The sequence below is a fragment of the Erinaceus europaeus genome, chromosome 21 (assembly GCF_950295315.1).
Source record: "Erinaceus europaeus chromosome 21, mEriEur2.1, whole genome shotgun sequence".
Classification (NCBI taxonomy): Eukaryota; Metazoa; Chordata; class Mammalia; order Eulipotyphla; family Erinaceidae; genus Erinaceus; species Erinaceus europaeus.
The window spans coordinates 40,101,347-40,110,105 of record NC_080182.1 but is presented as its reverse complement, the minus strand read 5'-3'; positions in this window follow the sequence as shown (position 1 = coordinate 40,110,105).

Genomic DNA, 8,759 nt, shown 5'->3' with positions numbered 1-8,759 from the left:
GAAGCGACTCCCCTGCAGGTGGGGAGCCAGGGGCTCAAACCGGGATCCTTACGCCAGTCCTTGTGCTTTGCGCCACCTGCGCTTAACCCTCTGTGCCACCACCCGGTTCCCTATTTTATGTACTTTTAAGATTTAAGACGGAGCATATTTCAAGCCCTTGACAGATAGTAGACTGTCAATGAAAGTCTTTTTAAATTGATGTGGGAAGAAAAGGGTGAAGGAAAACATGGCGGCACATTCACTCATTGAACATGAACATGGAAGTTACTTACACCACGTCCAGCGGTGCCACTCATGTTCCCTACAGTTGTGAAGATCCTGTGTGTAGAAAGAACACTTTTTTTTTTTTGCTTCCAGGGTTATCGCTGGGGCTCAGTGCCTGCGCTACGAATCCACTGCTCCTGGAGGCCATTTCCCCACTTTATTTGCTGCCCTTGTTGTTGGTGGATAGGACAGAGAGAAATGGAGAGAGGAGGGAACACAGAGAGGGGGCGAGAAAGACAGACACCTGCAGACCTGCTTCACCGCCTGTGACGCGACTCCCCTGCAGGTGGGGAGCCGGGGGCTCGAACCGGGATCCTTATGCCGGTCCTTGCGCTTTGCGCCACATGTGCTTAACCCGCTGCGCTACCCACCCAGTCCCCAGAAAACAGTTTTTATTTTTACTACTTATCATTTCTATTCACCTTATATCTGACTGCTGCCTCTTGCCCAGCCCTTCTGCTCAGTGGGATAAGTGAAAAATGGCTCAAAATAGTCCTAGAGTTAGAAGGAAGTTGGGATGCAGGTTTTTATGGTGGCTTCATATGCTGTTTTTTTTTTAAACTTTTGTGAGTTGGAGCAAAAGTTGCATAAACATTCACGATTCAAATTGGTTTCTCATTTTTTTTTTTTGCCTCAAGGCTTATCACTGGGGGCTAAATGCTGGCGCTACAAATCCATCAATCTCAGTGGCCACTTTTTATCCTTTAAAAAAAAAAAATCTTTCGGGGGTCGGGCAGTAGCGCAGCAGGTTAAGTGCAAGGACCCATGCAAGGATCTCGGTTCAAGCCCCCGGCTCCCCACCTGCAGGGGAGTCGCTTCACAGGCGGTGAAGCAGGTCTGCAGGTGTCTTTCTCTCCCCCTCTTTGTCTCCCCTCCTCTCTCCATTTCTCTCTGTCCTATCCAACAACAACAACAGCAACAACAACAACAATAATGACAACAACAATGATAAACAACAAGGGCAACGAAAGGGAAAAAATGGCCTCCAGGAGCAGTGGATTCATAGTGCAGGCACCGAGCCCCAGCAATAACCTGGAGGCAAAAAAAAAATCTTTCTATTTTATTGAATAGGATAGAGATAAATTGAATGGGAATGAGAAGCAGAAAGATAGATACCTGCAGACCTTCTCACCGTTCATGCAGTAGCCCTCTTGCAGGTGGGCAGTGGGGTGGAGGAGGCTTGAACCCAATGCTTGGGTAAGATAAAACGTGCACTTAACCTGGTGAACTACTAGTTTTAGTTTTGGTGTCATCACCATGAGATCCAAGAAACCTATAGAATTTTTCCTCTAGCTCCACTTTTTCTCTTTTTTGTTCACACTTAAGCCAGAGATCATTTAGAAGTCCCTTGGACAGGGGTCCAGCAGTGGTGTGCTTTGTTAAGTCCACATATTACCATGTGCAAGCGACCCCAGTTCCGACTTGCAGGGGGCAAATTTCACGAGAGGTGAAGCAGAGCTGCAGGTATCTCTCCCTTTCTATCTATCTCTCCCACCCCTCTCAATTGCTCAATTGCTCTCTGTCCTACCAAACATAAGAAAAATAAAGCAAAAAAAGGAGGAGGGCAAGGAGGAGAAGGAGCAGTAGGAGGAGAAAAATAAGTTACTTGGTATAATTCAATTCACTCTGCACACTGCTTTCATCCTTGGTTTGACTGAGAGTCATCTAGAAACTCTCTGACCACTAAGTCACAATCTCCTTCATTATGCTAATTGTTTTGCTACAGAAACAATTTCCAAAAAGTGTGTCTTTATCCCTGGTCACCTCCTGTTGTCTTTTAATTTCTATACCATGAGTCATACTATGTGGAAACACATCCTTTTGATGTTCTTTGAGGATTCAGGAAGGGCGAAGTAAGAAGACAAATTAAAAAAAAAAAAAAAGGATTCTCTGATCTATTTGTAATCCAAAACCAGATAGTTTTGCTATGTTTATGAAATATAAATGACAGTGAACATAACTGGTAATTGAAAGGAAACAGTAAACTGATAGCCAAAAGTGTATTTCTTGGTCAAAAGGTTAATTAATTTAGTGGAAAGGTTAATTAATTGGATGAGCGTGTGTCAAAGACAACTCAAGGTGGTATTTTAATTGGCGCTTAAATCACGTGAAGTGGAGAAGTGAGAAAAGGGCATGCATCAGAGGATTTCCACTCAGTGCTTTTTGTTTGTGGTGGCAGGGGTGTAAACTGGTATTTGTCTCTGGAGTAACTAGAGTGAGAAGAGAAAAATGCAGTTTCCTGAGGATCTTTGAAGGGAGGGAGCCAGGACATTGTAGCTACTCAACTAGATAGCTTTATTAACCTTTTGCTCCAATCTTCTCATTTTTCTCACTGCTTACCAAAATTTTTCAGTACAAGAAAGGAAAATATGTTAAAGGTCTTTCTATTCTATTTTTATTTTTCCCTAATTTTTTGTTGCTCTTATTGTATAAAGCTCTTTCTATTCTTTTAATTTTTTTCCCTTTTTTTTGTTGCCCCTGTTGCTGGATTTATTGTTATTGTTGTCATTGCTGTTGTTGTTGTTGGACAGGATAGACAGAAATCAAGAGAGGAGGGGAAGATAGATGAGGGGAGAGAAAGACAGATGCCTGCAGACCTGTTTCACCATCTGTGAAGCGACATCCCTGCAGGTGGGGAGCCAGGGGCTCGAACCGGGATCCTTGCATGGGTCCTTGCACTTTGTGCCATGTGTGCTTAACCCTCTGTGCTACTGCTTGGCCCCCTAAAGCTCTTTCTGTTCTATGGATTAAAATGAGTTTGTTTCATTTGTTAATTATAAAAGATGTGGCTAGCATTAAAAGAAGAGTTATAAGCAGTTATAAGTTAAAGGTGTGCATGGCACAGGACTCAATATAACATTTCGACACAGAATAAATATCCTGTCAAGCGGGCCATATGCCAATGAGTTACTTTTAGAAAAAAAAAAATACAGTAGTGTTAATATGTTTTATAATGAGTGCCGTCGATGCTGTTCTTGAATAAATTCACTTATTCAGAAATATGAAGAAAAACTTTACAGTCCAATAATTTTAACGTGTACAATTCCATTTACTTTATACAGAATTATGTGAGTAATGTTTCCTTGTATCAGATCCATGCTGCTTCATTGCAGATACAGATACTGGAGTGGAGCCTGAAATATTTCACCTTTATCAGTAGAGGGTGGTAGAGAGACGCTGCTTATACAAATGGAGACTTGCGGTTTCCCTTAACTGCCTCTTGATTGACTCTTCTTGCGGAGTGATGGTGTGAGGCTTACTTCCACTTGCACTTCCTTACTTTGCTGCACCGCGCAAGGGGTTTCCTGTTTGCCCTTCACGTGTCTGCCCGCCCGCCAGCCTCAGTCCAGCAACTATGGATAATTCCTGTTCCCCAGCAAACTTTTCTGCCGTTCAATTCACTATGTCCACACCTTCGCCGGTGAAGTCTTGCTTCTAGTTTTGAGGACACTTTATCCTTGAAACTCTCCAGCCCTCATAGGTAGTCGATGTCCTCCCAGTGGATTCGTAGTGCAGGCACTGAGCCCCAGTGATAACCCTGGGGGGGGGGGCGGGGGGGACAGACACCTGCAGACCTGCTTCACCACCTGTGAAGCGACCCCCTGCAGGTGGGGAGCCTGGGGTTCGAACTGGGATCCTTGCTCTGGTCCTTGCACTTTGCACCACGTGCGCTTAACTCGCTGCGCCCAGCCTACTGAAAGCCTTTTTTGCATGGCCATTATGCCATCTTTCCTGCCTGCGGAGTCCTTTCCATAATTAACAATATTTTATTGCCACCAGGACTATTATCACTGGGGCTTGGTGCCTGCTCTCAGTTGTGCTCCCCCCATCTTCCTTTCTTTCATTTGATAGGACAGAGGGAAATTGAGAGGGGAGAGGGAGATAGGTAGAGAAGGAGAGGCACCTACTGCATTTGCTTCGCAACTCATAAAGTTTGCACCCTACAGGTGAGGCCAGGGGCTTGAAACGTGCACAAGGTAACACTAGGCTCCAACGGGATTTTTTTTTCTCTCTCTCTCTTTCTCTCTCCTCGTCTATCTATCTATGGATTACCTATCATCTATCTGTCTGTCTCTCCAGGATGATCACTATAGCTCGGGCTGGCACTATGAATCCACTGCTTCCGGAGGTCATATTTCCTCTTTCCATTTTTTTTCTATTCAATTAAATAGGACAGAGAGAAATTGATAGGAGAGGGGGAAAGAGAGAAAGACACCTGCTTCACTGCTTCACTGCTTGTGAAGTGGCCCTACTGCAGATAGGCATCAGGGGCTTGAACCCGGGTCTTTGTGCATGGTACTATGTGCTTAATTGGGTGTGCCACAGACTGCCCCCATTAGCATTCTCTCTCTTCTTCTATTTTATTTACCTTTTAATTAGTAATTTCATATTGATTTACAAAATTACGAGACAGCAGGTATAATCCCACACCATTCCTACCACCAGGATTCTGTGACCCCATTCCCTCCACTGGAAAGTGCAGCTGTTCTCCCAAGGTCACAGATATGGAGTCACTATTATTTCTATAATTATCTGTCTGTATTTATATCTATCTGTCTGTCTATTATTTCTCCTATGGTCCTGCCTTCTCGTCCTTTCTAAGTCACGCCTACAACTATTGCTACTTAGAAACATCCTTCCCTTTTTTCCTCTTCTCTCTTCAGGTCCTGATGGAACTGGAGTTCAGAGCCTTCTGGTCATAATTTCCTAACCTAAATTAATTCATTATTACTTATTTTTATGGTAGGTATTTTCCGTTCAAATTGTGTGGCTTCTGCCTGTTGATAGGACCTGACACATACCTCAGGTAGCATTTTTCTGTTGTCCTGCTCTGACCTCTGTGCTTCTGTTCCCAAAGACATACCTAAGTGCTCAGAGATTGACATGCATCTTATTAAACCTCTTATTATAGTCAAAATCCTTCCTGTCCAAAGCCTCATATAGTTTCAGGATAGTGTCTTAGGTGGCCAGATTAGATCAGTAGTCTCAAACTTTAACAGCTCTAAGAAGCACTAGTTCACTGAGCCTCACCTTCAGAGTTGTGGCTATGTAAGTGAGAACGGACCTCAGAATTTACATTTCTCACAGGTTCTTTTCTTTTCTCTCACAGGTTTAGATTGGTGCTGACATTGCATACCAGGGGAACCGCATTTTGAGTGCTGCTGTTATAAAGCAGGGTTTATTAAGTAATCTCCCCCCCCCCATCCAATTCTGAGCGCATATAGAGTCATGTGGAGATTTTTAACTCGTTCTTTTACTTGGGGCCCACAAAAACATATTCTACAGGAATCTCACAGATTGCTCTCAGATCTAGGTGACAAGAATCACGTAAGTAAGTACTTCTAGTGTTAGGTAGCCAGAACCAAGAACCAGTGTTTATCTCAGCGTTTCTGAAACGGTAGAATAAACCATTGAGCATCTTGTTCAAATTAAAGTTCTGGTTCATGTAGCACTGTAACGTGACCAAAGATTTTTCTATTTTCCCCTTCCAAATCATTTTCTGGGAGAAATAACAGTTCATGGGACATTGGCTGACACATGGCCACAACTTCTCATCTTCCTCTGATAGGTGAGTGCATTCCACTCCCGCTGCCAACTGAGTCCTTTCCAGCCATTATATAGTAGGTCTCCCCACCACTCTCCATTCCCTGCCCACCTCCCTTCCCTCAAATTCTTTACTTTGTACCCCTTCAAGTTTCATGCTGTGTTTTCCCTCCCCTCTCTTCTCTCTTAAGGTACACCTGTCAGTGAGATCATCCAGTGTCCTTTCCCTCCTGCTGACTTTCCTCAATTAATGTGATTTCTTCAAGTTTCATCCAACATGGAGCAAAGAAATCATTTCATCATGCCTTACAGCTGAGTAGTTTTTCTTTGTTTGTGTTACGCTTTTAAAAAATAATTGAATGACATAGTGGGGGTTGTATTGTTAAATGGGAATCTGGGGAATGTTATGCATGTACAAACTATTGTATTTACTGTTGAATGTAAAACATTAATTCCCCAATAAAGAAATAAATTATTTTTTAAAAAAAGTCAGTTCCCCCTGGGGTAAACTGTTTATTTCAATTTGCAAAAAAAAAAAAAGAAAAAAAAATAATTGGACAGGAATTGGGCGGTAGCTCAGTGGGTTAAGAGCAGGTGGCGCAAAGCGCAAGGACTGGTCGAAGGATCCCGGTTCGAGCCCCCAGCTCCCCACTTGCAGGGGAGTTGCTTCACAGACGGCGAAGCAGGTCTGCAGGTGTCTGTCTTTCTCTCCCCCTATCTTCCCCTCCTCTCTCCATTTCTCTCTGTCCAATCTAACAATGACATAATAACTACAACAATAAAAAGGGCAACAAAAGGGGAAAATAAATATTAAAAAATAAAATAATAATAATAATAATTGGGCCCAGATGAAGTTGCTCCTGCTACTCCGAAGGCCACACTTGAAGACCAAGTGTCAGAAACGCTGTCTTACTCCTTCTCTATGTGTGTGCTTGTTCGCATTTGTCAGAGCTACGTGATTCAGCTTTTTTCTTTTTTTGACTCCAGGGTTATCGCTGGGGCTCACTGCCTACACCATGAATCCACTGCTCCTGGAGAGCATTTTTTTTCCCCATTTTTTTTCTTGCCCTTGTTGTTACAGCTCTTGTTGATGTCATTATTGTTATTGTTGCTATTGATGTTGTTGGATAGGACAGAGAGAAATGCAGATCAGAGGGGAGACAGAGAGGGGGAGAGAAAGACACCTGCAGGTCTGCTTCACCGCCTGTGAAGTGACTCCCTTGCAGGTGGGGAGCTGGGGCTCGAACCATGTGCACTTAGCCCTCTGTGCTGCTGCCCGGCCCTGTGATTCAGGTATCTTTTGGGTGCTAGAAATCAAGAATGTCTGTTTGATTTTGTTCTATAAGTTGCCTGACTACAGTGGGAAATGTTCTCAGACTTCATTTTGGGTCCTGAGTGACCATGGCAACTTTCTCAAATCTGTATTTCAACCAAGTGGTCCCTGAACATCACTACAAATCGCACCAGAGGACCCAGAGACACTCACAGTTGGGTCAGGTGACTATATTCACACAAAGGACCCCATGCTTCCTGGGAGGTGCAGTCGAGCTGAATGCTGTCCACTAAAGCACTTAACACAGACTCCCATAATCAATAGAGAGATAATCCCCCACCTGCAGGGGAGTCGCTTCACAGGCAGTGAGGCAGGTCTGCAGGTGTCTTTCTCTCTGTCTTCCCCTCCTCTCTTCATTTCTCTCTGTCCTATTCAACAATGACGATGACAATAATAATAACCACAACAATAAAAAGCAACAAGGGCAACAAAAGGAATTAAATAAATAAATATTCTTTAAAAAAAAAGAATTCCTCCACCCCTGGACAGATAAGCCATAGTGGAAAATATCCTGCCAACTAGAGCTCAGTTCAAGGCATTGGACAAAAATCTACTACTAAGTGGTCCAGGAGGTGATGCAGTGGATAAAGAGCATTGGACTCTCAAGCACGAGGTCCTGAGTTCAGTCCCTGGCAGCACATGTGCCAGAGTGATGTCTGGTTCTTTCTCTCTCTCTCTCTCTGTCTCTCCTGCTATTTTTCTCATAAGTAAATAAAATCTTAAAAAAAAATAGGAAGAAAATCTACTACTGAAAGCAACAATTACTGCTGTTAAACGCAATGGGTACTCTGGTTCTCCTTACCCTACAGGGAATTCTTAAATGAGAAAGGCCACTTGCAATTAGTATAGTGGCTTCTTATAAAAATGGAAAAGCACGGGGAGTCTGGGGGTAGCACAGCGGGTCAAGCGCACATGGCGCAAAGCGCAAGGACCAGCGGAAGGATCCTGGTTCAAGATGCCCCCGCTCCCCACCTGCAGGGAAGTCTTTTCACAGGCGGTGAAGCAGGTGTCTGTCTTTCTCTCCCCCTCTGTCTTCCCTTTTTCTCTCCACTTCTCTCTGTCCTATCTAACAATGACGACATCAATGACAACAACAATAACTACAACTACAATGAAAAACAGCAAGAACAACAAAAGGAAAAATAAATCTAAAAAATTTAAAAAGAAAAAATAAGTAAAAATAAATGAAAAGCAAGGGCACACAATTAGCTTTTTTACTTCCACATATTTTATTCTGTTATACTCAAATATTATCACTTAAAATTGTTTTAGTTTTATCAAGCCAACTGTTAGAAAAACTAACCCTCAGAAGAAGTTATTAAATTCCATTCCACGCCATGCCCAGCGTCCTTTCTCTCTAAGGAAAAACCCAAGGCAGAAGGAAATAGACTGAGAAGGTACAGCTTTGCCCAGGGGAAATGCTTTGCCCATCCAGCTGTTTTTGTAGAATGCACAGCTGATTTAACTCCCCGGAACGACAGGTGCAGGTGTGCTGCTCTCTGCCTCACTGGGCTATCCTCGCATCTTTTGTGAGCTTTTTATTCAGGGCTCTGCTGAACGGCACACTCGAGAAACAGATTCTTTCAGGACAGAGCTGCAGGGAGTGACATTTAGCTTA